The 25211-nt window shown below is 43.0% G+C and overlaps 1 protein-coding gene across 1 annotated transcript in view; it reads left to right on the forward strand.

Annotated features, from left to right (window-relative positions):
• Positions 1-3135: 3135 nt before the first annotated feature.
• The window catches only part of stox2b (storkhead box 2b), a 100997-nt gene continuing 78921 nt past the window's right edge, over positions 3136-25211 (forward strand). Inside the window, exon 1 of the mRNA XM_070878639.1 lies at positions 3136-3175. The gene's annotated coding sequence lies outside the window, so the exon portion shown is untranslated. The remainder of the gene's footprint in view (positions 3176-25211) is intronic.

The raw sequence follows: 25211 nt of genomic DNA on the forward strand, positions 1-25211 counted from the left end.
GTAGAATTCTTTATTAAGATGGAGAGTGACACAGTTAATTTGGAAACTTGGGTCCTGAACTTAAGGAAAGGTAACTTCGACGGTATGAGGCGTGAATTGGCTAGAATAGACTGGCAAAGAATACTTAAAGGGTTGACGGTGGATAAGCAATGGCAAACATTTAAAGATCACATGAATGAACTTCAGCAATTGTACATCCCTGTCTGGAGTAAAAATAAAACGGGGAAGGTGGCTCAACCGTGGCTAACAGGAAAATTAAGGATAGTGTTAAAACCAAGGAAGAGGCATATAAATTGGCTAGAAAAAGCAACAAACCTGAGGACTGGGAGAAATGTAGAATTCACGCCTCATACCGTTGAAGTTACCTTTCCTTAAGTTCAGGATCCTAGTTTCCAAATTAACTGTGTCACTCTCCTCCTCTCAACAAGGGTTTAATTAAGAGGGGGGAAATAGAGTACGAGAGGAAGCTTGCAGGGAACATAAAAACTGACTGCAAAAGCTTCTCTAAATATGTGAAGAGAAAACGATTAGTGAAGACAACCGTAGATCCCTTGCAGTCGGATTCAGGTGAATTTATAATGGGGAACAAAGAAATGGCAGGCCAATTGAACAAATACTTCAGTTCTGTCCTCACAAAGGAAGACACAAATAACCTTCCGAATGTACTAGGGGACAGTGGGTCTAATGAGGAGGAACTGAAGGCTATCCTTATAAAGCGGGAAATTGTGTTAGGGAAATTGATGGGATTGAAGGCCGATAAATCCCCGGGGCCTGATAGTCTGCATCCCAGAGTACTTAAGGAAGTGGCCCTAGAAATAGTGGATGCATTGGTGATCATTTTCCAACAGTCTATCGACTCTGGATCAGTTCCTATGGACTGGAGGGTGGCTAATGTAACACCACTTTTTAAAAAAGGAGGGAGAGAAAACGGTAATTATAGACCGGTTAGCCTGACATCAGTAGTGGGGAAAATGTTGGATTCAATCATTAAGGATGAAATAGCAGCTCATTTGGAAAGCAGTGACAGGATCGGTCCAAGTCAGCATGGATTTATGAGAGGGAAATCATGCTTGACAAATCTTCTGGAATTTTTTGAGGATGTAACTAGCAGAGTGGACAAGGGAGAACCAGTGGATGTGGTGTATTTGGACTTTCAAAAGGCTTTTGACAGGGTCCCGCACAAGAGATTGGTGTGCAAAATCAAAGCACATGGTATTGGGGGTAATGTACTGACGTGGATAGAGAACTGGTTTGCAGACAGGAAGCAGAGAGTTGGGATAAATGGGTCCTTTTCAGAATGGCAGGCAGTGACTAGTGGAGTGCCGCAAGGCTCAGTGCTGGGACCCCAGCTCTTTACAATATACATTAACAATTTAGACGAATGAATTGAGTGTAATATCTCCAAGTTTGCAGATGACACTAAACTGGGTGGTGGTGTGAGCTGTGAGGAGGACGCTAAGAGGCTGCAGGGTGACTTGGACAGGTTAGGTGAGTGGGCAAATGCATGGCAGATGCAGTATAATGTGGATAAATGTGAGGTTATCCACTTTGGTGGCATAAACATGAAGGCAAAATATTATCTGAATGGTGGCAGATTAGGAAAAGAGAAGGTGCAACGAGACCTGGGCGTCATGGTTCATCAGTCATTGAAAGTTGGCATGCAGGTACAGCAGGCGGTGAAGAAGGCAAATGGTATGTTGGCCTTCATAGCTAGGGGATTTGAGTATAGGAGCAGGGAGGTCTTACTGCAGTTGTGCAGGGGCTTGGTGAGGCCTCACCTGGAACATTGTGTTCAGTTTTGGTCTCCTAATCTGAGGAAGGATGTTCTTGCTATTGAGAGAGTGCAGCAAAGCTTCACCAGACTGATTCCAAGGATGGCTGGACCGACGTATCAGGAGAGACTGGATTAACTGGGCCTTTATTCACTGGAGTTTAGAAGGATGAGAGGGGATCTCATAGAAACGTATAAGATTCTGACGGGACTGGACAGGTTAGATGCAGGAAGAATGTTCCTGATGTTGGGGAAGTCCAGAACCAGGGGACATAGTCTTAGGATAAGGGGTAGGCCATTTAGGACTGAGATGAGGAGAAACTTCTTCATTCAGAGAGTTGTTAACCTGTGGAATTCCCTGCCGCAGAGAGTTGTTGATGCCAGTTCATTGGATATATTCAAGAGGGAGTTAGATATGGCCCTTAAGGCTAAAGAGATCAAAGGGTATGGAGAGAAAGGAGGAAAGGGGTACTGAGGGAATGATCAGCCATGATCTTATTGAATGGCTGTGCAGGCTTGAAGGGCCGAATGGCCTACTCCTGCACCTATTTTCTATGTTTCTATGTTTCAAGACGGAGGTCGATAGATTTTTGGATATTAAGGGAATCAAGGAATATGGTGACAGTGCAGGAAAGTGGAGTTGAGGTTGAAGATCAGCCATGATCTTATTGAATCGCGGAGCAGGCTCGAGGGGCTGTATGGCCTACTCCAGCTCCTATTTAGTGGCCTGGAAATCTTGTCCTCACCGGTTCTGTACTGAGTGTCTACGGACCCGGGAAGGCATCCCAAAAGCTGATAACCGGCTTTTCCGATCTGTCAAGATGGAGCTTGATAGATCCAATGCATATCAGGAGCGAGAACATTTGCGAGGGCAAGATTGTGGGATTTACCCACATCTTGCCCAGCAAATGTCCTCAAAACTCTTGCACCTGATAAAAGCAGGTGCATAGCCTACTTTTACAGGCGTAAGAGTTTTAAAACATACAAAAATATAATTAAATTAAATTTATAAAACACATTTTATTGTTAAAAACCCTGCCCACTAAGGTAAGTTTATTTTTAACCTTAATTACAAAACTTTTTTCAAAAGCAGAAAAATATTTTTTTTTCTAAGGCATTTATTTTTAACTTTATTTCAATTAATTTTAATTATGTGAGGTGTTTTTTTATTTTTATTATGGTGTTTAGTGTGGTTGTTTTTTCTCATTAATAGCAATGAGAACTCGTAGATACGGACTTCTCATTGCTATTAATGTGAAAGTTGTGGAATCCTGTACCTGATTGGTTGAGCAGTCACATGTGACTGCACCTTCTGCATTCGAACCTGGAGGTCGGGAGCGCGCTTTGAAGCACGGGAAGAGAAGGCCTCCCCAGCAGAATCCCACACTCCTCCGGGACCACCAGGTAATTTCGTAGAAATGTTTCAAGTCCGAGGCAATTGCCCGCGGGAAGCCTCCGACCGCAATTTCTGGGCCATTATATTCTTATATTCTTGTGATATAAATGGAATGAAAGTGGAATGGAGACAGAAGCAGAACAGCAGCAATGCGGAAAAGCAGAGATTAGACATCGGACAGTTTTACAGAGTCAGCATGTGGGCTGACGAATCGCAGAGCTGATATTTTATGTACCTGTCCTCTGCAGTGTGTTCTGAGCGCTGCTTGCAAGGTTTGGTATCCCTTGTACTGCGCTGTCTCTTTTTGTGTGTGTGTGTGTGTGGGCTTCTGCTCAGTGTTGCATTTTCAACTTCTCCTCTCCTCTCATCTCTCTGATGGTGGCAGCTTCATCTCTTTGACCTCTCTCTTCCCCTTCCTCCCTCCTTTCTCTCCCAGTCCTGTTGTGATTTGTAGCTTTGCTCCTCCATATAGTTTTCTAGATTTTTGTCGAAGCCCTTCCCCCCAGTCATCTTTGTACATATTTAAGAGTTACTCTGATAAACCACAACACTTAGCTAAGTTCTGGAGAAAACAAGTCGCAACATTTCAGTAACCAACAGCAGAGCACCAGTCTATCTCTGATAATAAAAAGTAACTAAGCAGCCAGAGTGCCATTGCTAAAACAAGCAAAAGCCTAGCTGTGCGGTGCTTTACATTTAGTAGTTTGCGTATTTGTATGAAAACAATGAAAGGAAGTTCGCCTTTATTGGAATAGAGAGATCTAGAGGTGCAGATGCATAGATTTTTAAACATGGGTGTGTAGATAGAAAAAGCCAGATGGCATTCTTGGCTTTCCACATACAGGCGTTAAAGAAAAATGCAAGAAATTAATGTTAAATTTTTACAGACTGGTTAGACCACAACATTTCAATTCACTAGTTGGTGGATTGCATGCAAATCAAGACACCCCATTGTAGGAAGGTTATTAAGCCATGGGAAAGGTTAAAGCATAGATTCACTAGAATGAAAGCTAATGAAAGGTTGTGAAGAAAGATTCAGATAGTTGGATCTTTTTTCATGAAAACGATGAAAGGTAGGCTGAATGGAACCAGAGGGTCTTTACTTGTCCGTTATTGTTCGTCTGAATCAGAAGACGTTTACAAAATTGTGAAAGAGTTTGAGAGGATAAATAGTGCAGAACTGGCTGTGAATTTCCTCAGGGCCAATGACATACCTGAAGCTCCTGACATGCTGGGAGTGAAAAATGGGATGCGAACCAGACATCACGATTGTGTTGAATGAGTGGGCAGAAGGTCTGTCTACCCCATGAAGGCCTGGCATTGGAAAAAGGTAGTAGGACCAGTAGGATAGCATCATCCACCGCTCACCCTGCTGCTCCTGCCTCCTGAGCCCCGATTGTAGGCAAGGTACCAGCATTCCATTCTATGGAGTGGCTGGCAGGTATTTTAATCCTGGTAGATTGTGGCATTCTTGTCCATATTTTGCCTTCTCCCTCCACCAGATATCTAGGCTGCACCGATACTGATGCAGGCATCCACCTATTTTATGCTGGAAACTCTGGTAGGGTAAGGCTCTCTCTGGACCAATGAATTGAGATTCCCGCACTGTCACATTACAGTGGAGGAGCAGGATTGCAGATATTCAGGGCCTATTGTTTCCATTGTTTGGTGAATTAGCATCAAGGGGATAAAGACGGAGGATTGTCACTAGAAGAATGAGGGGGGAAGATAGAAGAATTTTTTTCACCCTGACCTATTAGAACATGGATTACTTTACCACAAATGTCAGTGGCAGCACTCTTGTATCGTGGGTTCAAGTCCCGCTCCAGAAACTTGACACTTCAGTGCAGCACTGAGGGAGTGCTGCATTGTCGGAGGTGCTGTCTTTCGGATGTGATGTTACACCAAGGCTCTGTCTGCCCTCTTGGGCAGAGGTGCAGATGTAAAAGATCCCATGGCACTATTCAAAACAGAGCAGGGAAGTTCTTCTGGTGTCCTGGCCGATATTAGTTCTTTAAGCAACATCACTGAAGCAGATTATTTGGTGATTTATCTCACTACTGTTTGTGGAACTTTGCAAATTGGCTGCCGCGTTCCTACATTACAACAGTGACTACATTTCAAAAGTATTTAATTGGCTGTAAAGTGTTTTGGGACGCCCTGAGGTCGTCAAATGTGCTACATAAATGCAAGTTATTTTTTTTAACAAGTGGCCATCGAGGCAGAGACTATTAGCAGAGATTTTACTGAATTTGCACTCCTGCAGTGGAGCAATTTTTGTTTTATTTGTTAATTTTAATGAGAAAGGGAGTTGAGTAGACAGCTCCAGTTCAAGAACAAGCATGGGATAGGTAGGATGAGTTGAATGGCCTTTTTCTGCATTGTAATTTCTGTGATTTTAGATAAATCTTTTGTGTGAATTAGTTCTTATGATAATTGTTGCACTTCAGTGACTGTTAAACATGAGGGGACAGAACTTCCCCTGTATGCTTCTTGTGTGGGCGGGTGGTAGAGGAAATTAAGAAGGCATATTATAATGAGAGACAAATGATGGGAATACATTTTACAATGTATTTCCAGCAATTGCTAGCCTGTTTGTCCCTGGTATCTAGCGTTACTAAAGACCTGGGGGAAGGGCAGGGGTTAATTTTAAAATGCAGTTGCTAAATGCGGTTGATCGATGAACAATTGATTGCATTAAAAATTTTCTACTTTTAAAAAATATTTTTTTTAAATGATGATCGCGAGACCCACTTACACTACCTCAAGGCACAGCGACCATTTCCCTTTTCCTTACCTGATGCCTGCAACCGGCCTAATTATGATAATGACAGTCCCCTCCAGAAATGGGCCTGCGTCAGGGTCACACCTGACGGCTGGCCGGAAGTTCCACCCCACCGCACTTCTAGTGGAGGAGCAGGACTACGGTAAATTCATGGCCTGATCCTTTTGAAAACTATAATTTAACTGTTGCCATATTTGTGAATTTACATTAAATTGTATGGTGTTGAAATTCCATCATTGTTACTCCAGAAATGTTAATGATATGCTGCAGGATCCTGGAAGTCACCATTGACCAGAAACTTAACTGAACCAGCCATATAAATACTGCGGCTACAAGAGCAGGTCAGAGGCTAGTTATTCTGCGGCGAGTGTCTCACCTCCTGACTCCCCGAAGCCTTTCCACCATCTACAAGGCACAAGTCAAGAGTGTGATGGAATACTCGCCACTTGCCTGGATGAGTGCAGCTCCAACAAAACTCATGAAGCTCAACACCATCCAGGACCTTAAACATTCATTCCCTCCACCATCAGCGCACCAAGTCTGCAGTATGTACCATCTACAAGATGCACAGCAACAACTCACCAAGGCTTCTTCGGCAGCACCTCCCAAACCCGCAGCCTCTACCACCTAGAAGGACAAGGGCAGCAGGCGCATAGGAACACCACTTCCAAGTTCCCCTCCAAGTCAGAGACTACCCTGACTTAGAAGTATATCGGCATTGCTTCATCATAGCTGGGTCAAATCCTGGAATTCCCTCCCTAACAGCACTTTGGGAGCACCTTCACCATGCAGGCTGCAGTGGTTCAAGAAGGCAGCTCACCACCACCTTCTCAAGGGCAATTAAGGATTGGCAATAAATCTGGCTTTGCCAGCGACGCTCACGTCCCACGAATGAATTTTTTAAAAAGTACCCCCCCCTAAAGTACCTATTGGTGTGGTCATTAATTCAAGTTGTTGTTTGTGGGACCTTGCTGTGTGCAAATTGGCTATAGCCTCCTTCTGCGCTATAGATTTCTATGTTTCTATTTTCTATGTTACAACAGTGACAACACTTCAAAAAGTACATAATTAGCTGTAAAGTGCTTTGGTATGACCTGAAGTCGTGAAAGACTCTATATAAATAATGCAAGTCTTTCTTTCCTTCTATCTTTATGCATTCTCCAAAGAGCCTGTTGTGATACCTAAAACGGCCTCATCACAGGCAGCAACCATAACTGCTGCATTCTCTTCACTCATCAACTGCCCCATCAGCTCACTCACTGGAGCTAACATTGCCAACCTCCTCCGGCATTTTCTCAATTTTTGTGAAGCAATTTAGCATAATTTATTGCACAAACTAAAGTTAGATCAACAAACTTTCTTCCATTTATTCCTATTAAATGACTTGCTGGCTGCTTGAGAAATGTTAACATGTCATTATTACAGGTAACATAGAAACATAGAAAATAGGTGCAGGAGTAGGCCATTCGGCTCTTCGAGCCTGCACCGCCATTCAATGAGTTCATGGCTGAACATGCAACTTCAGTACCCCATTCCTGCTTTCTCGCCATACCCCTTGATCCCCCTAGTAGTAAGGACTACATCTAACTCCTTTTTGAATATATTTAGTGAATTGGCCTCAACAACTTTCTGTGGTTGAGAATTCCACAGGTTCACCACTCTCTGGGTGAAGAAGTTTCTCCTCATCTCGGTCCTAAATGGCTTTCCCCTTATCCTTAGACTGTGACCCCTGGTTCTGGACTTCCCCAACATTGGGAACATTCTTCCTGCATCTACCCTGTCTAAACCCGTCAGAATTTTAAACGTTTCTATGAGATCCCCTCTCATTCGTTTGAACTCCAGTGAATACAGCCCAGTTGATCCAGTCTTTCTTGATATGTCAGTCCCGCCATCCCGGGAATCAGTCTGGTGAACCTTCGCTGCACTCCCTCAACAGCAAGAACATCCTTCCTCAAGTTAGGAGACCAAAACTGTACACAATACTCCAGGTGTGGCCTCACCAAGGCCCTGTACAACTGTAGTAACACCTCCCTGCCCCTGTACTCAAATCCCCTTGCTATGAAGGCCAACATGCCATTTGCTTTCTTAACTGCCTGCTGTACCTGCATGCCAACCTTCAATGACTGATGTACCATGACACCCAGGTCTCGATGCACCTCCCCTTTTCCTAATCTGTCACCATTCAGATAATAGTCTGTCTCTCTGTTTTTACCACCAAAGTGGATAACCTCACATTTATCCACATTATACTTCATCTGCCATGCATTTGCCCACTTACCTAACCTATCCAAGTCACTCTGCAGCCTCATAGCATCCTCCTCGCAGCTCACACTGCCACCCAACTTAGTGTCATCTGCAAATTTGGAGATACTACATTTAATCCCCTCGTCTAAATCATTAATGTACAATGTAAACAGCTGGGGCCCCAGCATAGAACCTTGTGGTACCCCACTAGTCACTGCCTGCCATTCTGAAAAGTCCCCATTTACTCCTACTCTTTGCTTCCTGTCTACCAACCAGTTCTCAATCCACGTCAGCACACTACCCCCAATCCCACGTGCTTTAGCTTTGCACATTAATCTCTGGTGCAGTAGATTTTCAGATTGCTTTTGTTTCTGTTAACCAAACTGCATTCAGGAAGCGCATGTTTCAAAACATTCCTGCAACTTTCTTGGTGTAAATCCCAGGTTTAACATCCAGTCACGCAATGATGGTTGTTTCACAGAAAGTTGCTTCATGAATGAAAATAGGCTGTTCTCCCATTTTTACCAAACATAAGGAAAAAAATTAGTTTCCAAACCAATAAAAAAAATGGTCTCAGCTCCAAGATGCAAATGAAAAGAAAAGGTCACCTCACCAAAATATTTACAAATTGTTTATCTCACTGCAAACATTCATAGGGATGAAGATTGAATTCCAGGCCAAAAAATGCTTACATTTAGCCAGTTAGAGTTAATTCATTAAAAAACTAAATTCAACTCGATGCAGCATTAAGCATATTCATATGCAATTACTTTGTCCACAACTTTGTGCAAAATTGGCTGCCACTTTTCCTAATTTACAACGGTGATTACACTTCAAAAGTACTTAATTGGTTGTAAAGTTCTTTGGGACGTCCTGAGGTCGTGAAAGGCAAATCGTTTTCAGTTATATCTGAGGAATAAACCTATTAAATGTATGGAGTAGCTATTTGTACTAAGTCTCCCTTCTACACATGCGCAGAAACAAGACTTAGGACAAATATCACCGACTCCGCACCCCCCCCCGCAGCGCAATTCCCACTAACCCTTTTCTATGCATGCGTCCTCTCCCATTATCCCCCTCCCCCCGCCCCGCCCCGACGCAGAAGCTGAAACACCATGTTGCCACCGATTCATCCAGATGCAGCCCCGAGGCCCGAGCAGCCGAACACATCCTCCATGCATCCGCCGAGCCTTCGAGTCACCCAGAGCGCTGCAAGCCCCGAGCGGGACACGGGCCCCGAGCCACCCAGAGCGCTGCAAGCCCCGAGCGGGACACGGGCCCCGAGCCAGCCAGAGCGCTGCAAATTCCGAGCGGGACACGGGCCCTGAGCCACCCAGAGCGCTGCAAGCTCCAAGCGGGACATGGGCCCCGAGCCACCTAGAGTGCTGCAAGCTCCGAGCGGGACAAGGGCCCCGAGCCACCTAGAGAGCTGCAAGCTCCGAGCGGGACACGGGCCCCGAGCCACCCAGAGCGCTGCAAGCTCCGAGCGGGACACGGGCCCCGAGCCACCCAGAGCGCTGCAAGCTCCGAGCGGGACACGGGCCCTGAGCCACCCAGAGCGCTGCAAGCTCCGAGCGGGACACGGGCCCTGAGCCACCCAGAGCGCTGCAAGCTCCGAGCGGGACACGGGCCCTGAGCCACCTGTAGCGCCACAAGTCCCGAGTCCCATGCGGGGAGAGAGAGCCTGGGGGGGGAGAGAAGAAAGAGCACTGGGAGTGGGGGGGGGGGGAAGGAGAGAGAGCACAGGGAGCGGGGAAGAGAGAGAGAGAGGAGATGAGAGATCGGGGTGGGGGAAGGAGAGAGAGCACGGGGAACGGGGGAGAGAGAGAGAACACACGGTGGGGGCGGGGGGTGGGGGGAGAGGAGGAGAGAGTGCGGGGGGGGGGAGAGAGAGCACGGGGGGGGAGGAGAGAGAATGGAGGGGAGAGAGAGCACGAGTGGTGGGTGGGAAAGAGGCATAGGTGGAGGGGGGAGAGAGAAAGCGAGAACGGGAGGGAGAGACAGGTGGGGGGGGATCGGAGGGGAGAGAAGGAACTCAGGGAAGACAGTTCATGTACTTCCAACCCCCTGGTGCAAGCTCGGTGCGTGTGTAACAAGGGACATCGTTGGGGTGGATGAAATCCAGAAGTGGCGACACTGTCACTATTCACTTCATACCCAATAAACCTGTTGGCAATTCAGACACAATGCCCCATCTATTGTTAAGGTCATGCGCTTTCACTTGGGTAAGGGTCTTCAGCTGGGAGAGGGATGCACTTGCGCTGGGGTAAGGGACTTTGGCTGGAACTTGGTTGCTTTTGGGGAGATCTATCCTCTGTGGCTTCTGATGTCAAAATGGATTGAATTACAAATTGGAATGTCACTCAGAACTTGGGCTGGGCGGTTCCAGTTACACATTCCAGAGGAACTTCAGGGTGTGGCTTATCCTCCAAGAGGATCAATTAGCAATAGTTCATGTGATAATGGAGAGCCAATCAGAGAAACGGCTGTATTTCAGTGAGTACAAATCAACGCATCCTTAAACGTAAGCACACCGTACTTTTAAGATCATTACAGATTTTCAGGTCAGGCTAGCATGTACTTGTTTTCTTTTAAGAAAAGCACCTTTCCCCTCACCTGCTAAGTATGCAGGACAAAGATTCTGTTGCCAGTTTCTTTATCATCATGGGGAGGAGGAGGCGATGGTCATCTGTTTCTGGAGCAGCATGGCTTGTTTAAAGAAAATTACTTACTTGACATGTATCTGGTGGAGGAACGGGGATTCAATTCTTAGCCGTATTGATCAAGTAGGGTCCACCAACCCTGTTTTTATATTAGTTTTAAAAAAAATTTAAATTACTTTTTTCCCTTCAGTCAGCTGTCAGTGTCAGCTGTGGCTCAGTGGGCAGCACACTTGCCTCTGAGTCAGAAGGTTGTGGGTTCAAGTCCCTACTCCATGGACTTGAGCACATAAAACTAGACTGACATGCCAGTGCAATACTGAGGGAGGTGCCATCTTTCGGATGTAACGTTAAACCGAAGCCCCGTCTGCTCTCTCAAGTGGACGTAAAAGATCCCATGGCACTATTTCGAATACTATTTCAGTGTCCTGGCCAATATTTATCCCTCAATCAACATAACAAAAACTGATTATTCGGTCATTTTCACATTGCTGTTCGTGAGAGCTTGCTGTGCGCAAGTTGGCTGCTGTGTTTCCTACATTACATCAGTGACTACACTCCAAAAGTACTTAATTGTCTGTAAAGCACTTTGAGATGTCCGGTGGTCGTGAAAGGTGCTATATAAATGCAAGTCTTTCTTTTTTTCAAGTAAGAAGCAGGTTACATAGCCTCAGATAGACGGTGATAGTCTGATAGGGAAGGGAGCCCTTGGAGTATGTGTGGTCTTGTGGTACAGGTACTGATGTACTTGTCCAATCCCTAGTAGTATTAGTGGTATTAAAATGCAGCCGCATTTAATTGCTCATGTGGTATCTAAGTCAAACTTTCAGCGATGCTTACCCACATCTGATCATGTCTCTGCAGCACATGAGCCAATTATTGCAGTTGAACTCCACCCTGTTAGCAGCAGCAGACTTCTCAACACCATGATAGAGGAGGTTAATTTAACACTACATAAGGTGCCAGGTAATTTAAAGGTAGTGTTTTCAGCACTTTTTGTTGTATTTTAAAGAGAAAGTCGGCTGTCCAATGAGCCTCAGAGCAGTCTAGCTGACAATAACTTTGGAGTGGTATAGTAGTGACATATATGTATATATATATATTATATACTTTAGAATTTACTGACCTATGACTCCAATGGGTCAGGCAGAGAAAAGCTGCAGATTTTTAATGCTCTTACTGTTATTACAGTGAGTAACCAATCAATCTGAATCTGAATTGGAATATTTAGAATATGTAAATATTGAGGCTCCAGTATTCTGCTCGCTGTAAACTGCTGCTGTCTAAAATTTCAAAGGGGTACCTAATCCTGAGAATAGTAATTATTAACTAGTTTACCCAAATAAGCTGTTGCTGAGACTGGAGTGATTGATGAGTCCCCACAGTCTTGTGAAACCATTAATACAGTCCTCCTTTGTTGAAGTGCTCCCATTTTGATGCAGCTTTGTTTATAATGTGGTAGTTTACCCATCAAGTTTTGACTTTCCCAGTCAAAATCAGGAGAAGTAGACGGTAAAAATTTTAATTGCACTCGTAGACTTCTGCAAAAATCTTTCAGCTTCACAGTGTATTGATTGTTTCAGACATCCGATATGTCCAGCAGTTAACAAGTTAATGATGCGTAGATTACCTCTAACCCTTCCTATGCTTTTACAGTATATGAAAACAGAATAAACAAAAATCCACACCCACTGAATAGGGTGTTTAGATCATTTAACAGTGTGAGTTCAAAAAAAGTTAACAGGCGATTGCAATTCCTCTGCTCTCGTCTGAAACAAGTCTATCCAGAGTCACCGAGGAAACTCAAGACTGAAGAAGGCCGATGCATACATGTTGTCAGGATCCTTTGAAATAGGCAGCATGCTTCTAGATAATGGAACATGTCTGATGTTCTCTTAATGCTGCAGGGATGCTTCTGAACTTAAATATTTTGAATCTGGCTCCCTGTGCGCCAGCAATGTGCCTTTGCCATCGTTGGCCGTGAGGACCTACTTTTAACATTGGGGAAGGTCCCAGCCAGAATACCAAAGATGCAAATGTTACTTATTGCTACCTGCGCGTGCGCGAGATTTGAATCTCGTACATATGTTTCACTGTTGCCAATTTTGCCCCTTAATATAAATAATGATGTTCAACAATGCAGTGGAGCGGTTCATTAACATGAAAGGGATATGTGTGGCTGCTTTTCTCGAGTAAGTCTAAGATTCATGACCGATCTAATTGAGTGCTTATTGTCAAGTCAGAGTGGAGAGGCCATCGCCTCCCAATTCCGTCCTCGTCTCTCCCAAAACTCCCTGCTTGAACTCGTCCAGTCTGGTTTTCTCCTTTCCCAAAACTGAAAGGAAGCTAAAACCCCAACTGACATTCTTTGTGACTGTGATCCTGCATTATCACTCGTCGTCCACATCATGAAAAAGAATTGCTACATGTATGAACGCAATGATTTGTGCACAACATCATTGACTTACTTTGTAACAAATGGGGCAGTGATGAAGCGGGTGCACAGCGGACAATATATTATCGATACTGCTTTGTGATGTCATGCAATCATTTAATAAGGTTTCAGAAATGGCAGAAATCTGCCTTATGTGATAATTTTATATTTTGTGCTAATTCTGCAATCCTGAATTATATGTGCAGTGATTGTTCAGGCTAAGTAATAAATCATCTGCCATATGATTTAATCCCCTCTTTGATTAGCATGTGACAGAGGATCATTCACAGTTCATTCTTTCACACCAGTTACCTTCTCTTGCTTATTGTTCTGGCCTCACCTGCTGTTTCCTAGCATTTCTTCTGCATGACATGCGTCTCATAGATTTGACCCTCGAGGTCACCAAAAGCACGGAAAGTTTTGAAGCAATTGTACAGGAATGCCCGTTTGAAAGTCTAGTGATTTCACATGGCCTAATGCACAGATGTCCAATTTTTTAAAACTGGAAGAGCCAGATACATATATCCAAATGGGTATGGGAACGGTAGCATAGATGGTTATGTTACTGGACTAGTAATCCAGAGCCTGGACTAATGATCCGGCAGCTGGGGAATTTAAATTCAGTTAATTAAATAAATCCGGAATTTAAAAAGCCAGTATCAATAATGGTGACCATGAAACTGTCGTAAAAACCCACCTGGTTCACTAATGTCTTTTAGGGAAGGAAATCTGTCGTCCTTACCTGGTCTGGCCGATATGTGACTCCGGAATGAGGTTGATTTTTTAACAGCCCTCTGGAATGACCTGGCAAGCCACTTAGTTGTATCAAACCTCTATGGCAAAGTCAGCACTGTGGGAGTACCTTCACCACGCAGATTGCAGTGGTTCAAGAAGGCGGCTCACCACCACCACCACCTTCTCAAGGGCAATAAATGCCGGCCTTGCCACTGATGCCCACATCCCGTGAACGAATAAAAAATATAAAATATGGTTACAGGGAACTTACAAGAAAAATGCAACTCTGCTTGTACACAAAAGAAATGGAGCTTTCCTCATCCCCTCTCTCTCCTACTTCAAAGCGAGAACATTTGGAAACTTCAGTCACAGCTCTTTAAATTTCCCGTGCCTGGAGGATCGATAAAGACTGGTGGAAAAAGGCTGCTAATTAATCTAAATTCATAAATCAAGGAGCACTGCTTTCCATCATCCAAGCCTGGGAAGTTTAAAAAGCTGAGCAGAAGTCAAAATTCACATTGTGCCCAAGTGCAAAAAGATAAAAGGAACTGGCAGTGGCTTTGAGGGCAGGTTAAAAAGAGTTGGACACCCCTGACCCAATGCATGCTCTAGCAGTCCTGGTTCAGTGAAAGTCCTTTTATGCTATAAAAGTGCAGCCAATGATGCATTTGCCCTTCTCCCTCAGCTAACTGCACTAGAAAATATAAAAGCACAGACTTAACCTATTATGGGGATGGCGGACCTTCTTTCATTGGTCTTGTGAACTGCCATTGGATTTGCCGGATCATTTTCTGCCAAGCATCTGATGGAGAAATAGAAACTGGGCACAGTGGGACCAGTGGAGCATCATAATCTGCAATACAATTGGTGTAGCGCGTTGAGCTTGGTGGCAAAATCTGAACATTTAACTGCAAATTAAAAGTGCCTCAAATAATGGCATCGCCACACCCAAAACCTATGCAGCCTCTACCAGTGGGCAAAGTTTCAGGAAACAACACAGTCAACAACAACAACAACTTACATTTATGTAGCACCATTAATATGATAAAACATCCCAAGGAGATTCACAGGAGCGTTGTCAGGCAAAATTTACCACCGAGCCACATGAGGAGATATTTGGAGAGGTGGCCAAAAACAAAGTGGTAGGTTTTAAGGAACATCTTAAAGGAGGGAAGAGAGACGGAGAGGTTTATGGAGGGAATCCTAGAGTTTAGGGCTGAAGGAAGTCGGGGATACACAAGCGAGTCGGCAAGGCAGTTGGAAATGCAAAAAAAAGGCAGCAGGGCGCAAAAAGGGTGGTTATCAGGTGAAGCAGAACAATTGTCCTCCCATTCTTGTTGTTATGAGACCCAAGTCAGTAGTTGAATGGAGGCCACAGATGGCAAAAATATATTGATAAAAACAAGAAAACCAAATAAGCACACAAGATAAACCTTCCAGGTGGTGATTATAATAAATAACAAGGAGCTACAGTTCAAGCATAATTTGACAGACGAAGAGGAGCTTGGGGTGATGAAAGCTGAATGCTGAGTGAAGTCTCATGACAAAAATCTTGATGCCGTATCGCTCTCAGTTTCAAAGATAAATAGAAAGGTAAAGTGTGAGGTGGGAGGGAAAGGTACACTGAGACAATGGGCAGTCAGAAAGATCTGGAGCCAAGAAGGAGATCCAATGAATGTGGAAAAACTAGGTGGTGCCAAACTCAATTGTAGGTAGATCTGTGCTTTAATGGTAGAAGGCTTATGCTAAGATAATGAAAATAGTTTCAATGAGAAATAATTCAGTGTGATTAAACAATCTGTGATGTTCCCTTGATGGCTCACTGCATGGTGGCTGATTAGGGCACAGTATAAATCAGGAAATTAGAGCTGCATGTAACAAAGGGGGACTTTAATCTACATGCTGACTGGGCAAACCAAATTTGCAGTAATAGTGTGGAGGACCAATTCATGGAATGTATACAAGATGGTTTTCTAGATCAGTATGTTGAGGAACCAACTAGAGAACAGGCTATTTTAGATCTAGTATTGTGCAATGAGAAAGGGTTAATTAATAACCTTGTAGTAAAGGGGCCCTTAGGGAAGAGTGACCATAATATGATAGAATTTTACATTAAGTTTGAAAGTGATTTAGTTAAATCCAAAACTAGGGTCTTAATTTTAAGCAAAGGCAACTACGTAGGTATGAGGGGACAGTTGGCTAAGGTAGACTGGGAAACTACATTAAAAGGTATGATGGTAGACAAGCAATGGCTAGCATTTAAAGAATTAATACATCATTTACAACAAACATGCATTCCTTTAAGGCACAAAACCACACAGGAAAAGTGGTCCAACCATGGCTAACGAGAAGTTAAAAATAGTATTCGATCAAAGGAAGAGCCTTATAATGTTGGCCTGAAGATTGGGAGCATTTTAGAATTCAGCAAAGGATGACCAAGACATTGATAAAGGCAAAGTAGAATATGAATAAACTAGCGCGAGACATAAAAACAGAATAAAAGCTTCCATAGGTATGTAAAAAGGAAAAGGTTAGCAAAAGTAAATGTGGGTTCCGTACAGGTTGAGACAGGAGAAATTATAATGGGGAATAAGGAAATGGTAGAGAAATTAAACAAATACAATGGGCTGGATTTTAGGCTTTTATGTTTTTGGGGCTATAATGGCAGAGGGGCAGGAAAGTTAGTGGCCGGGTATAGTTTGCGCCTCAGTAGGTAAGTTTGGGCATCTGGTCCCTGCGACAGTGGGCGCAGGGCTAAGGGAGGTGTTGTACACCTCTCTTGGCGCTAGGATGGGAAACTCCCGAGCCGTGAGCACTCCAAGCCGGGAGCACTCCGAGAGATGTCTGAGGGAGGTAGGAGGCGAAAATCCTTCACAAAAAAACCACAAAAACATTCCCAAAACATTGCCTGCGCCATCACAATAGAAATCGCAAAAAAAAAAATTCAAAGAAAAAACAATCACACTTACCTTAGTAATCCATGACTCACCTCTTCGCTGACGGGATGGTCGGACCGCCCTGATTTCCCAGGCGATCAGTGCGAGGCGCACTTCCAGGTGGACGGGTCGGGCAGGAGCTCAAACTCGCGCCGGTGTTGCAACCAGGGACGTTGCACACCGGCGCAGCTCTTCTGGGCGGTGCTGCTCCGCACAGCCACAAAACCAGACCCGAGGATCCTTGTGGGTGCTGGAGGCTGACTGCCCGTCCAAACCTCATCCCACCCCCGCCCCCCCCCACTGCAGCCACTCTGGGACGAAAAACGGAGTGCAGAAGACGGGAAAATCCAGCCCCAAGTGTCTGTCTGCACAGAATAAGACACGAAAAACCTCCCGGAAATAGTGGAGTACCTAGCGAGTGTCTAGCGAGAATGAGGAACTGAAAGAAATTAGTATTAGTAAAAAAATACTAGAGAAATGAATGGGACTGAAAGCCGATAAATCCCCTGGACCTGATGGCCTAAATCCTAGGGTTTTGAAAGAGGTGGCTATAAATATAGTGGATGCACTGGTTGTCATCTTCCAAAATTCCACAGATTCTAGAACGGTTCCCACAGATTGGAAGGTAGCTAATGTAACCCCACTATTTAAGAAAGGAGGGAGAGAGAAAACGGCGAACCACAGACCAGTTAGCCTGACATCAGTAGCAGGGAAAATGCTAGAATCTATTCTTCTTCTTAGGCAGTCCCTCGGCAACGAGGATGACTTGCTTCCACACTAATATGAGTTCTCAGGTGGCTGATGAGTCCAATGCGGGACCTACAGTCTCTGTCACAGGTGGGGCAGACGGTGGTTAAAGGGACGGGTGGGTGGGGTGCTTGGGTTGTCGTGCGCTCCTTCCGTTGGCTGAGCTTGGCTTCCGCTTGCTCTCGGCGAAGAGACTCGAGGTGTTCGGCGCCTTCCCAAATGCTTATTATTAAGGACGTGGTAGCAGGGCACTTAGAAAATAATAATAGGATTGCGCAGAGTCAACATGGATTTATCAAAGGGAAATCATATTTGACAAATCTGTTAGAGTTTTTTGAGGTTGTAACTAGCAGAATAGATAAGGGGAGACCAGTGGATGTGGTGTATTTGGATTTTCAGAAGGCATTCGATCAAAACTGCACACAATACTCCAGGTGCGGTCTCACCAAGGCCCTATATAACTGTAGTAAGACATCCTTGCTTCTGTATTCAAATCCTCTTACAATGAAGGCCAACATACTATTTGCCTTCCTAACTGCTTGCTGCACCTGCATGTTTACTTTCAATGACTGGTGTACAAGGACACCCAGGTCCCTCTGTACATCAACACTTCCCAAGCTATCACCATTTAAATAATACTTTGTCCTTATGTTTTTCCTAACAAAGTGGATGACTTCACATTTATCCACGTTATACTGCATCTGCCATGTGTTTGCGCACTCACTCAACCTATCTAAATCGCCTTGCAGCGTCTTTGCATCCTCCTCACAACTCACAATCCCACCTAGTTTTGTGTTGTCAGCAAACTTGGAAATATTACATTTGGTTCCCTCAGCCAAATCATTTATATATATTGTGAATAGCTGGGGCAAGAGCATGGGCAAGAACATGGCATATGGAATATAATGTGGAGAAATGTGAAGTTATGCACTTTGGTAGGAAAAATAGAAAAGCAGAGTATTTTTTAAATGGTGAGAGATTGGAAAATGTTGGTGTTCAGAGGGACCTCTGGGTGTCCTTGTACACGCCTCACTGAAAGGTAACATGCAGGTACAGCAAGCAATTAAGAAAGCAAATCGTATGTTGACCTTTATTACAAGAGAATTTGAGTATCACTTTGGTAGGAAGAATAAAAAGGCAGAATATTTTTTAATATGTGAGAAACTTTTAAATGTTGGTGTTCAGAGAGATTTGTGTGTCCTTGTGCAAGAAACACAGAAAGCTAGCATGCAGGTACAGCCAGCAATAAGGACGGCAAATGGTATGTTGTTCTTTATTGTAAGGGGGTTGGAGTATAAGAGTAAGGAAGTCTTGCTACAATTGTATAGGGCCTTGCTGAGACCACACCTGGAGTATTGTGTACATTTTGGTCTCCTTACCCAAGGAAGGATATACTTGCCATTGAGGGAGTGCAACGAAGGTTGACCAGACTGATTCCTGGGATAGGGGGATTGTCCTATGAGGAGAGATTGAGTATACGAGGCCTATATTCTCTAGAGTTTAGAAGAATGAGAGGTGATTTCACTGAAACATACAAAATTCTTATAGGGCTTGACAGGGTCAATGCAGGGAGGATATTTCCTCTGGCTGAGGAGTCAAGAACCAGTCTCAGAATAAAGGGTCGGCCATTTAGGACTGAGATGAGGAGAAACTTCTTCACTCAGATTGGTGGTGAATCTTTGGAATTCTCTACCCCAGAGGGCTGTGGAGACTCAGACTTTGAATATATTCAAGATACAGATCAATAGATTTTTGGATATTAAGTGATATGGGGATAGTGCAGGAAAGTGGAGTTGAGGTAGAAGATCAGCAATGATCTCATTGAATGGCGGAGCAGACTCGAGGGGCCGACTAGCCTACTCCTGTTCCGAATTCTTTTGTTCTTACGTTATGATTACCTATTTGAAAGGTGAGGCACATGTTATACATGGCCACAAAAGTCAATATGGCAAAATTGGATCTCCAGTTCCTGAAGTCACACACTTCCTCCTTAGGCAATCTGTGAGTTTGCCTAACCAAGCTATCTTGTTACCATGGTGATGGCTCTTCTCGCAAGCGCCCTATATCTTTGGTTTGAACATACTACATGTTTCCTTATGAGGAAATATTAACTCATGATTTGAAATGTAATTAATTAATGGTTTATTATACTCTCATAGTTTATTATTAATAAAACTTAACGAATTAAAAAGTCAGTTGGTTAAAGTGTGTAGATTAGGGAAGTTCGTGACAGTCTTAGGTGAAGCAGTGCCTTATAGGATTTACCCAGTGAGTAGCTGAGTCATACAAGAAGGGTCCCAGGATTGAGCCCTGGTCTATGTTGAGTTAGTTGATTTTAGTCAGGGCAGCAGTAGAGACCTCCGTACCCTATGGGAAAAGGGGAAGAGTGCAAGAAATATTTCTTGAACAGTGACAGTACGGGCATGAATGTTTAATTTTGTCTCTGCTTCTTGATTTATGGATCTGTTTCACACTTTAAATGAGCTAGGTCCATGAAATGAGAGTCAGCTAATTGAAAACAGGCATTGTATTTGTCCAAATTACAGATAGATCTAATGTGGGTTTTGCAGGGTAAATGAGGTTATATTTCTCAGAGTGCTGTAATGGTTCCTGAATTAGCCTTTCTGATGTTAATGATTTACCCTATTAATACTATATTCACCATCCAGTAGCACATTTCAAAACAATCTCTGCTGATTGCTATGGCCTTGTACTCGTTGGAATTTTGTGTCAGGGTCCATTGAAAGTCACTGTCACACTAAGTTAATGTTTAAAAGTCAGATTGACAGGAAGCTAACTTCTACATAATGGCCAGCACTGGTGCACCATTTTCTTGTTGGTATCCATGAGATTTAATATTACAGTGAGCATTTTATGTAGGTTGCATATATGAGTTCTCCATGATAAAACTGCTTCAAGTAGAAGCAGTTCAGTAATAATACCCAGTGTTGTCAACCCTCCTTCATTTACACTGCAGAATAGCATTAGCAGCAACAAAGAATTGCACCTGTACAGTTGTTTCAAAGTTGTAAATCACAATTTTTATTTCTTGCCACATACTTTTTCTGGGGGAATTGTATGTAGCCAAAAAAGTGGAAAACTGCATTGCTGGCATATTCCAGTCCCCTTTTAAGACTCTCTTCCATTCATGTTGAGCTTAATGATCCACATTTTGCTCCTGACATGTAATAATGCTTTATATATTTGATTACTCATTCTATTGAACATTCTAAACTACACCCTGTAGGCTCTACTGCACTCCTTATTTTGATCATGCCTGCAAATTTAATAAACTTATAACTGGTTTCAGCATCCAAGTTGTTTATGTAGATTAGAAATATTAGGCATCCAAACACTCAACATTTCTTTCCAGTGGGACATTATACCTTTCACTAGTGCTCCCTGCTTCCATTTTTTAAACAAGTACTTATCCAGATTCTACTCCTACTTTCTAAGCTATATCCATTGTTGACATTATTTGTAATCTCCTTAAAGAAGTCCAGGATTTTGTTTTTTTCGCAGGTTAATAGCCTTCTAAATGTATCTGTCTCTTTAAAATATTGGTACATAAGTATTCCTCCAGCCTCATCCTTATAATGATTTCCATTATTTTACCTGATATTGATGTTGGGTTTATGGACTCGTATTTGCCTGAGACAGATTGGTCTCCCTTTTGAAATACAAGTGCAACATTATTTAACAGTGGCCACTCTAGATGGGGGTTGTGCAGACAACTTCTTCAGATGGTTCTCCACCCAGGGCCGGATTAAGGGCTTGATAGGCCTGGGGAAAACTGATCTATTTGGGCCTACAGTTATGTTTGTTCATGTTCATTACATTACGTATAAATATAATAACAAATTACTACAGTGGACTTATACTATAATATATTAATATAATATATTATATATTAACATATATTTTATATATTAAATATATTATACAATAACTCGGTTAAATAATAACACAGATCTTGTCTCTGCAAAAATAGGACGTTAGGCCAATAAACTGGACTGGGAAAATAGATTCAAGTATGGGACAGTTGAGGAACAGTGGCGGACATTGAAGGAGATATTTCATAACTCTCAACAAAAATATATTCTAATGAGAAGAAAAGACTTTAAAAGAAAGAATAACCATCAAATTGAAAACAAATTGAAAACAATGGCATACAAAGTGGCCAAGATTAGTGGGGCAGAATGTAAAAACCAGCAAAGAACAACTAAAAAAATAATAGAGGGAAGATAGAAGAAGATGAAAGTAAACTATATGAAGCATGAAATATAAAAATAGATAGTAAGAATTTCTACAGGTATATAAAAAGGAAAAGAGTGGCTAAAGTAAATGTTGATCACTTAGAGGATGAGACTGGGGAATTAATAATGGGGAACAGGGAAATGGCAGAGACTTTGAACAAATATTTTGTATCGGTCTTCAAGGTAGAAGACACTAAAAATATCCCAATAATAGATAATCAAGGGCTATAGGGAGGGACAAACTTAAAAGTATCACTATCACTAAAGAAGTGGTACTCGGTAAAATAATGGAACTAAAGGTGGACAAGTCCCCTGGGCCTGATAGCTTGCATCCTAAGGTCTTAAAAAAATTGGCTGCAGAGATAGTGGATGCCTTGGTTGTAATCTACCAAAATTCCCTGGATTCTGGGGAGGTCCCAGCGGATTGGAAAACCACAAATGTAACACCCTTATTTAAAAAAGGAGGTAGACAGAAAGCAGGAAACTATAGACCAGTTAGCCTAACATCTGTCGTTGGGAAAATGTTGGAGTCCACTATTAAGGAAGCAGTAGCAGGACATTTGGAAAAGCATAATTCAGTCAAGCAGAGTCAGCATGGTTTTATGAAAGGAAAATCATATTTGACACATTTGCTGGAGTTCTTTGCGAATGTAATGAGCAGGGTGGATAAGGGGGAACCAGTGAATGTGGTGTATTTGGATTTCCAGAAGGCATTCGATAAGGTACCACATAAAAGGTTACTGCACAAGATAAAAGTTCACTGGGTTGGGGGTAATATATTAGCATGGATAGAGGATTGGCTAACTAACAGAAAAGAGAGTCGGGATAAATAGATCATTTTCTGGATGGCAAACAGTAACTAGTGGGGTACCACATGGATCGGTGCTGGAGCCTCAACTATTTACAATCTATATTAATGACTTGGATGAAGGGGCAGAATGTAATATAACCACGTTTGTTGATGATACAAAGATGGGTGGGAAAGCAAGTTGTGAGGAGGGCACAAAAAAAATCTTCAAAGGGATATAGACAGGCTGAGTGGCCAAAAAATAAGCAGATGGAGTATAATGTGGGAAAGTGTGAGGTTATCCACTTTGGCAGAAAAAATAAAAAAGCAAATTATTATTTAAATAGAGAAAAATTACAAAATGCTGCAGTACAGAGGGATCTGGGGGTCCTTGTGCATGAAACACAAAAGTTAGTATGCAGTTACAGCAAGTAATCAGGAAGGCAAATGGAATGTTGGCCTTTATTGCAAGGGGGGGTGGAGCATAAAAGTAGAGAAGTCCTGCTACAACTGTACAGGGTATTGGTGAGGCCACACCTAGAGTACTGCGTACAGTTTTGGTCTCTTTAATTAAGAAAGGATATACTTGCAGTGGAGGCAGTTCAGAGAAGGTTCATTGGGAGATGAGGGGTTTGACTTATGAAGCTAAGTTGAGTAGGTTGGGCCTATACTCATTGGAGTTCAGAAGAATAAGAGGTGATCTTATCGAAACATATAAGATAATGAGGGGGCTCAACAGGGTAGATGCAGAGATGATATTTCCACTCATCGGGGAATCTAGAACGAGAGGGCATAGCTTCAGTATAACGGGCTGCCCATTCAAAACTGAGTCGAGAAGGAATTTCTTCTCTCAGAGGGTTGTAAATCTGTAGAATTCTCTGCCCCAGAGAGCTGTGGAGGCTGGGTCATTGAATATATTTAAGGCGGAGATAGACAAATTTTTAAGCAATTATGGAATAAAGGGTTATGGGGTGCGGGCAGTGAAGTGGAGCTGATTCCTTGATCAGATCAGCCTTGATCTTATTAATTGGGGGAGCAGGCTTGAGGGGCCAAATGGCGTACTCCTGCTCCTATTTCTTATGTTCTTAAACAATATTTTCCTCGGTCTTGTTTTTCCTCTCGTATTGTCTATTCTATTCAGCCCATTTGGGAGGCCTTATATTTTTTTTCCTACATTTATTTGGTGGGCCTATGTTCTTTGGTGGGCCTGGGGCTGCAGCCCCATTCGCCCCATGGTTAATCCGCCCCTGTCTCCGCCACTCGGATGAGAACAACACCGCTTCATTTATATTACAATGTAGCCGTTAAAATCAGAGTTGCTGTCAGCAACAGTACAGTAATCTAAAGAGGCCATTAGATATCAAATGATGTAGAGGCAAATTACAGAAAATTACAGGGGAAAAAGTCACTGGTGGACGTAGTTTATAGGTCCCCAAATAATAACTTCACGGTGGGGCGGGCAATAATCAAGGGAATAATGGAGGCATGTGAAAAAGGAACGGCAGTAGTCATGGGGGATTTTAACCTTCATATCGATTGGTCAACTCAAATCGCACGGGGTAGCCTGGAGGAGGAATTCATAGAATGCATACGGGATTGTTTCTTAGAACAGTAGGTAACAGAACCCACAAGGGAACAAGCTATCTTAGATCTGGTCCTGTGTAATGAGACAGGAAAAATAAACGATCTCCTAGTAAAAGATCCTCTCGGAATGAGTGATCATAGTATGGTTGAATTTGTAATACAGATTGAGGGTGAGGAAGTTGTGTCAGAAACGAGCATACTATGCTTAAACAAAGGGGACTACAGTGAGATGAGGGCAGAGTTGACTAAAATAGACTGGAAACACAGACTAAACGGTGGCACAATTGAGGAACAGTGGAGGACTTTTAAGGAGCTCTTTCATAGTGCTCAACAAAAATATATTCCAGTGAAAAAGAAGGGCGGTAAGAGAAGGGATAACCAGCCGTGGATAACCAAGGAAATAAAGGAGAGTATCAAATCAAAGACCAATGCGTATAAGGTGGCCAAGGTTAGTGGGAAACTAGAGGATTGGGAAAATTTTAAACAACAGCAAAGAATGACTAAAAATGCAACAAAGAAAGGAAAGATAGATTTCGAAGGTAAACTTGCACAAAATATAAAAACAGATAGTAAAAGCTTTTACAGATATATAAAACGGAAAAGAGTGACTAAAGTAAATGTTGGTCCCTTAGAAGATGAGAAGGGGGATTTAATAATGGGAAATGTGGAAATGGCTGAGACCTTAAACAATTATTTTGCTTCGGTCTTCACAGTGGAAGAGACAAAAACCAGGCCAAAAATTGCTGGTCACGGGAATGTGGGAAGGGAGTACCTTGAGACAATCACTATCACTAGGGGGTAGTGCTGGACAGGCTAATGGGACTCAAGGTAGACAAGTCCCCTGGTCCTGATGAAATGCATCCCAGGGTATTAAAA

This window comes from Pristiophorus japonicus, chromosome 1 (assembly GCF_044704955.1).
Source record: "Pristiophorus japonicus isolate sPriJap1 chromosome 1, sPriJap1.hap1, whole genome shotgun sequence".
NCBI classification, from domain to species: domain Eukaryota; kingdom Metazoa; phylum Chordata; class Chondrichthyes; family Pristiophoridae; genus Pristiophorus; species Pristiophorus japonicus.